The sequence below is a fragment of the Phodopus roborovskii genome, unplaced genomic scaffold (assembly GCF_943737965.1).
Source record: "Phodopus roborovskii unplaced genomic scaffold, PHOROB, whole genome shotgun sequence".
NCBI classification, from domain to species: domain Eukaryota; kingdom Metazoa; phylum Chordata; class Mammalia; order Rodentia; family Cricetidae; genus Phodopus; species Phodopus roborovskii.
Window position 1 is genome coordinate 13,689,108 of NW_026126460.1, and position 6,959 is coordinate 13,696,066.

The following is a 6,959-nucleotide window of genomic DNA, read 5'->3' on the forward strand; positions in this document are numbered from 1 at the left end:
AAGGCAACAGCTAGAACTTATTTATCTCTTACATACTGTTCAGCTGTTTTAAGCCTGGTGTATATTGGAGCATGCACCAGTGATGTGGCATTATTATCAGGTAATAGTGGTTGAATAAATTGGAGTTCATTCATGTTCTCTCGGGAAACTCACAAGAGCACTGGGGAGAAGATAAAAATGGGGCTCCAATTACACAGAGTTAGAAAGACTGATTTCTTGTCATTAATAGAGCCAACTGTTGAGGCCACCAAGGTTGGTAAGACAGCAGCAGTCAGTTCTGGCTGGCAGCCAGGATGGCAGATCACGCTGGGCTAGAGGAGCTCGTGTGATATCAGGGAAAGCATGTGTGGGGCCCCAAGCAGCAAAGAGCCATCAACAAACAGATAGAGAAGGAGGTGGCCAAATGCATGAAACTGAAAGACACAGGTGGGCCACGAGGAAGTCAGACGTTTGGGCTCAAAACGCCCAAGTGTGCATGAGACTGGAGTCTATGGAAGATGGCAGTTAGGGAGATGGTGTTTGATGCCACCATCCACTGCTTCAATGTCATGTTGGAAAAGTGACTGATAAACCAGTGTTTTAACCAAAGGGGACACTGACTGGAAAGTACAGAGATGATGTCACGTTTATCTGTGACCTGAAGGATCAGCAGCTGTCCCTTTTTATGACTTCACTATCCCTTTTCCTTCATATTTGGCATGAATGAACATTTGTCATCACATAGTTAAGATGTGTTGCTGGGTTAACCCAACTATGACCCAAGGCCATAATGGTGAAACCTATGGATGTAATTTTGACATTGCTAGTCAGTTTGACTCTCTGGTTCCTGATTCAGAATGACCAAAGATCATTTGTGAGATCCTGGGTTCACTTCAGATAGGCAACTTCCTGGTCAAGATAAATGACCTGTGCATCCTAGGTAGAATGTTTGTCACCTGTGGTGTCCTTGGTAGCAAGTTCTGTACCATCTGCTCCTTGGTGGACAACTTGGGTAAGGAACCCTGGGAAGTGTGAGATGGTGGAAAAGAAGGGCCTTGTACCCAAAGCAGCTGGCATCATTGGAGACTATGTCAGGCAGCATGATGGGGTGTTCTGTTCTTGTATCTTAAACTGTCCCCAAACTAGCAGGCATTCAAGGGTTTGGAAGACCTAAAGCTGTTATTTAAGTATGGCATTGATGACTAAATCACCTTTAACCTAAATCCTGCTAGAGGGTTGGATTGCATACTATATTGGACTCATCTATGCAGCCACAAACCCCAACCCAGGCATGGGAAGAACCGTTATGCATGGACATCATGACAGTATAGCTGCTGAAGAATGTAACAATGGGCCAGCAGGCATGCCTGACCCCCAAGGATGCAAGACACCCTGCACAGAGATCAGCTTTGGAGTGGAGGTGGTCTTATCCATTGTTGAACAAAGAGTAGAGGCTTTGGAGAAAACTGTATGGGCCATGTGGACCATAGAGACACAGGTGCTTCTGGTATCCTCACAGAAGAAGCTGTAGGAGGAGAGACTGAAGCTTTTCTTAGAGCTGTGGGATTCTGGGATCAAGGCTAAGCTTCTCTATAAGAAGAACCCAAATGTTATTGAACCAGTGGTGGTACTTTAAGGAAGTAGGCATTTCACTAGTGGCCATCATTGGCCAACAGGATCTCAAGAATGGTATTGGTGTCATGATGTTCAGATCAATGAGTAGCAAGGAAGAGGTGCATTAGCAAGGGGAAGACCTCATGGAGGAGACATGAAGAGAATAAGTCAGCTACCCTGAAGCTACTGAGCTGAGTGAACTAACAGGAAACAGGACTGGTGTTATTTGAGCTAAAACTGCCTATGCACTTAAATAGTTTCTGCATCCTTGTCCTAGTAGAAGACTGATGGATAGTCAGAATAGAGGCTTTTTATTTTGTTATAATTATTTTATTATTGGAGACCATTGGGAATAATAATGATGGCCAGATACTGCACTTTCCCTGCGGGTGGCAGGTGGGTTAATCAAGTCTCTGCCTCCTGAGCTCCTGGGATGGACCTGAGATGACCTCACTGCAGAGCCACACACCAAATGTCCTGTAATTGGGTTGACAATCGGAGGAAGTACAGAGGTGAAAGGATTCTAGGCGAAACAAGAAAGAAATGTACACTACTCTTTACAGGGACTCATGTGCAACAAGTATCAGAAAATATAAAGCCAATAGAAAACTAGCTTTAAAATTGTAGGGTAAGATGGTTTTCTGAAGGCTGAGAGAAAGGGGCAGGTGTTAAAACTTGAACATTCATCTTGGCTAGGTGTGTTTCCTCAGAGTAAAGTATGACTCCCATATATCCAGCAGATTGGAAGGCCAAGTACAGTGGGAGCAATTTTTAAAAAATTGATTTTGAGAGCTCAAAGTGAATAGTGGATTTATTTATTTATTTATTTATTTATTTATTTATTTATTTATTTATTTTACATGTCGATCCCAGTTCCCTCTCCCTCCCTTTCACCGTCTCTGCCCATTCACATGCACCCTGACCACCCTCCCCTCCCATCTCCCCACCCCAATTCCACATGTAGGGCAATGCCATCCAGGTAGGGTCATGTAAATCTGTCAAGTCATTTGAAGTAGGGACTAGGGCTTCTCTCCTGTCTCTAGGTTAAGGGAGTATCCCTCCATGGGGGATGTGTCCGCAAGGTCCTTTTGTGCACCAGGAATACATCCTAGTTTCATTGTCTGAGGTCCCTTAAATTGCTCAGTCCTTCTGGCTGAGACCCATATTCAGGGGGGCCTGAGTCAGTCCCATGCTGGCTTCCCAGCTATCAGTCTGGGGGCCCGTTAGCTCCTCCTTGTTCAGGTCAGCTGTCTCTATGTGTTTCTGCAACCTGGTCTTGTCCTCTCCCTCTGCATCTGGATTCTAGTTTGACTTAGTGTTTAGGTATGGGTGTTTGCTTCTGTTTCCAACAAGTACTAGATGAAGGCTCCATGATGGTGGATAAGCTAGTTGTTGATCTCATTATCCGGGAAGGGCATTTATGGTAGCCTTTCCACGGTTGTTCAAATTGCTAGTTGGTGGCAGTTTTGTAGGTCTCTAGACCTTTCTTTAGGTTCAGTTTTCTCTTCAAACCAATAATGGCTCCCTCTTTTATGTTCTCAATCTCTCTATCTATCTATCTATCTATCTATCTATCTATCTATCTATCTATCTATCTATCTATCTATCTCTCCTGTCTTCTATTCCTACCCTGACTCAGTCTTCCTAGTCACACATGCTTTCCTCTCCTCCCCTTCTCTTTCTCCTACTTCTCTCTCCATTCACTGCCCCCCACTTCCCCTGTGCTCTGGGGGACTTGTCCCTTCCCCCTTCTGTGAGGGACTTTATATGAATGAATCTCTTAGAATACACCTTGTATCCTAGTTCCTCTGGTGGTGTGAATTATAGGCTGGTGATCCTTTGCTCTAGTTCTAAAATCCATATATGAGCAAGTACATACCATGTTCCTCTTTTTGTGACTGGGTTACCTCATTCAGGATGGTTTCTTCAAGTGCCATCCACTTGCCTGCGAATTTCAAGATACCATTATTTTTTTCTGCAGAGTAGTATTCCATTGTGTAGATGTGCCACATCTTCTTTATCCATTCTTCAGTTGAGCATCTAGGTTGCTTCCAGGTTCTTGCTGGATTGCAGGGATGGTTTAACATATGAAAAGCTATCAACGTGATCCACCATATAAACAACCTGAAAAAGAAAAACCATATGATCATCTCCCTAGATGCTGAAAAAGCCTTCAACAAAATTCAACACCCTTTCATGATAAAAGTCTTGGAGAGATCAGGGATAACAGGAACATACTTAAACATAATAAGAGCAATATACAGCAAACCAACAGCCAACATCAAACTGAATGGAGAGAAGCTTAAGGCGAATCTCTCTAAAATCAGGAACAAGACAAGGCTGCCCTCTCTCTCCATATCTCTTCAATATCATACTAGAAGTTCTAGCTAATGCTATAAGACAACAAAAGGAGATCAAGGGCATACAAATTGGAAAGGAAGAAGTCAAACTGTCTCTATTGGCAGATGATATGATAGTTTACATAAGCAACCCAATAAACTCTACCAGGGAACTCCTACTGCTGATAAACACCTTCAGCAAACTAGCAGGATATAAGATAAACTCAAAAAAATCAGTAGCCAGACAAAGAGGCTGAGAAAGAAATCAGAGAAACATCACCCTTACAATAGCCACAAGCAACATAAAGTATCTTGGGGCAATGCTTACCAAACAAGTGAAAGACCTATATAATAAGAACTTCGTGGCTCTAAAGAAAGAAATTAAAGAAGATACCAGAAAATGGAAAGATTTTCCATGCTCTTGGATACGTAGGATAAACATAGTAAAAGTGGCAATCTTGCCAAAAGCAATCTACAGATTTAATGCAATCCCCATTAAAATCCCACCACAATTCTTCACTGACCTTGAAAGGATAATAATCAATTTTATATGGAAAAACAAAAGACCCAGGATAGCCAAAACAACCCTGTACAATAAAAGAACTTCAGGAGGCGTCACTATCCCTGACTTTAAGCTCTACTACAGAGCTATAGTTCTGAAAACAGCCTGGTATTGGCATAAAAATAGACAGGTAGACCAATGGATTTGAATTGAAAATCCTGACATTAACCCACACACCTATGAACACCTGATTTTCGACAAAACAGCTAAAAGGATACAATGGGGCGAAGAATGCATCTTCAACAAATGGTGCTGGCACAACTGGATGAGGGTGTGTAGAAGACTGCAGATAGACCCATGTCTATTGCCATGCACAAAACTCAAGTCCAAATGGATCAAAGAACTCAACATCAATCCAGCCACACTGAACCTCTTAGAAGAGAAAGTAGGAGGTACCCTTGAACAAATTGGTATAGGAGACCGCTTCCAGGAGCACAGACATTGAGAGAAACAATTAATAAATGGGACCTCTTCAAACTTAAAAGCTTCTGTAAGGCAAAGGACACAGTGGACAAGACCAAACGGCAGCCCACAGACTGGGAAAAGATTTTCACCAATCCTACATCTGACAAAGGGCTGATCTCCAAAATATACAAAGAACTCAAGAAACTAGTCAACAAAACACCAAATAACCCTATTAAATAATGGTGTACAGAACTGAAGAGAGAATTCTCAATAGAGGAAATCAAAAAGGCTGAAAAACACTTAAGAAAGTGCTCAACATCCTTAGCTATCAGGGAAATGCAAATCAAAACAACTTTGAGATCCCATCTTACCCCTGCCAGAATGGCTAAAATTAGAAACACCAATGACAACTTCTGCTGTAGAGGATATGGAGAAAGGGGAACACTCCTCCACTGCTGGTGGGAGTGCAAACTTGTACAACCATTTTGGAGATCAGTATGGCAGTTCCTCAGGAAAATGGGAATTAGTTTACCACAGGACCTGGCAATTCCCCTCTTAGGCATACACCCAAGTGATCCACATCCATGCAACAAAGACATGTGCTCAACTATGTTCACAGCAGCATTATTTGAAGAATGCATTTTTATCCACAGTTTAGCAAACTCACGTGGATAAAGAGGAATGGGGAAATGGATTTCCAATTTGTAATGCAAACATTGGAGAGGAGGGACACTGACCAGCTTAGTGTCAGAACTTCATTCTGTAATTTTCTTTCTCTCTCAATCATTTATTCACCCAAGTACCCAGATTTGTGGGCATGTAGACTCATGGGAACACTTCTTCAAATCACAGCTATTTACTTACTACTTTCCTCAAGAAGGGGGCTATTAAAGAGTAAAATCTAGTCTTCTCAAGATAGGACTGTATGGTCGTTTATACATTCTGGGAGAAAAGGTATTGTTGGCTAATGAAATACCCAGTGTGGTGGCTTGAATGAGATATGTCCCCCACTGGTTTTGATATGAGCACACTTGTTTCAGTTTATTTTTTTGTCTGATCAGTCTGCAAATCACAGTCCCCATTTGGATGAAATCTACATGGAAATCATGTCTTCCTATTGACGTTTCCCCTAAATTGAGTAGAGTTCATGATTCTGAACATCCCAAGCTCGCCTGAGCGAAATTTGTTAAACCACCCACTATTCCAACCTCAATTTGTCTCCTCAGGAATCAGACCACATTTGTGATTGATCCGGATAACAATTATGTAGTTCATACAACCCAAAATCAAAGCCACAGCAGGTGCTGAAAGGTTGAATTGTTCCAGATTTAGAGACCTGGCTTGGGAGAGCTGGTTTGGTACTAACTAGCTGGCAATTGTTTTTAGCCTCAAGAAGGCTTAAATATAAAGTTATACAATTGAAGAATTATATCTTGTATTTGCTAAGACATAATGCCTGACTTTTTATTTATTGAAGAATTTAAATTTTTTTTTTGCTTTTAAAAGGTAATTTCATTATTAATAGTCACCCATTGGAAGTTAATATATGCCATCTCCTCTAATCCTATAGCAATTCCCAGCAGGCATCATTTCCACCTTATAGACTAAAAACCTCAAAAGAAACAAAGAAGTATGTTACAGCAAAAGATTCAGAACCCAAAATAGAATTTAAATACAATCCAATCCCTAAGCTCTTAATTATTGCTTCCTATTGACTAAAGGGAGGATAATTAGACGTGAAAAACACAGACATGATGCGTTATTTATTCACTTAGAATAGAATAACATGCTAGCAGGGAGGCAAGGTAGCCCAGTGGGTAAAAGCATCCCCTGCTAAAGCCTGATGACCTGTGAACTTGACCCCATGTGAGGGAAGGAGAGAACCATTCAATGAATTGTTCTCTGACATCTTTGTGGGTGTGCACACATAAACCATACAAATAAACTTTAAAAGGAGAACGATATGCCAGCGCATGCACATGATTACAAGGTTATATCCTTTAGAGGAAATGGGGCTCAGGGAAGAAAAAGAACTTCCAGGGTACTGTATGTTGGGTGTG

The 6,959-nt window shown here is 41.6% G+C and overlaps 1 pseudogene; it reads left to right on the forward strand.

The window, feature by feature from the left end:
• The first annotated feature begins 293 nt into the window (after positions 1-293).
• Positions 294-1,751, forward strand: LOC127226544 (histidine--tRNA ligase, cytoplasmic-like; annotated as a pseudogene).
• Positions 1,752-6,959: the final 5,208 nt, after the last annotated feature.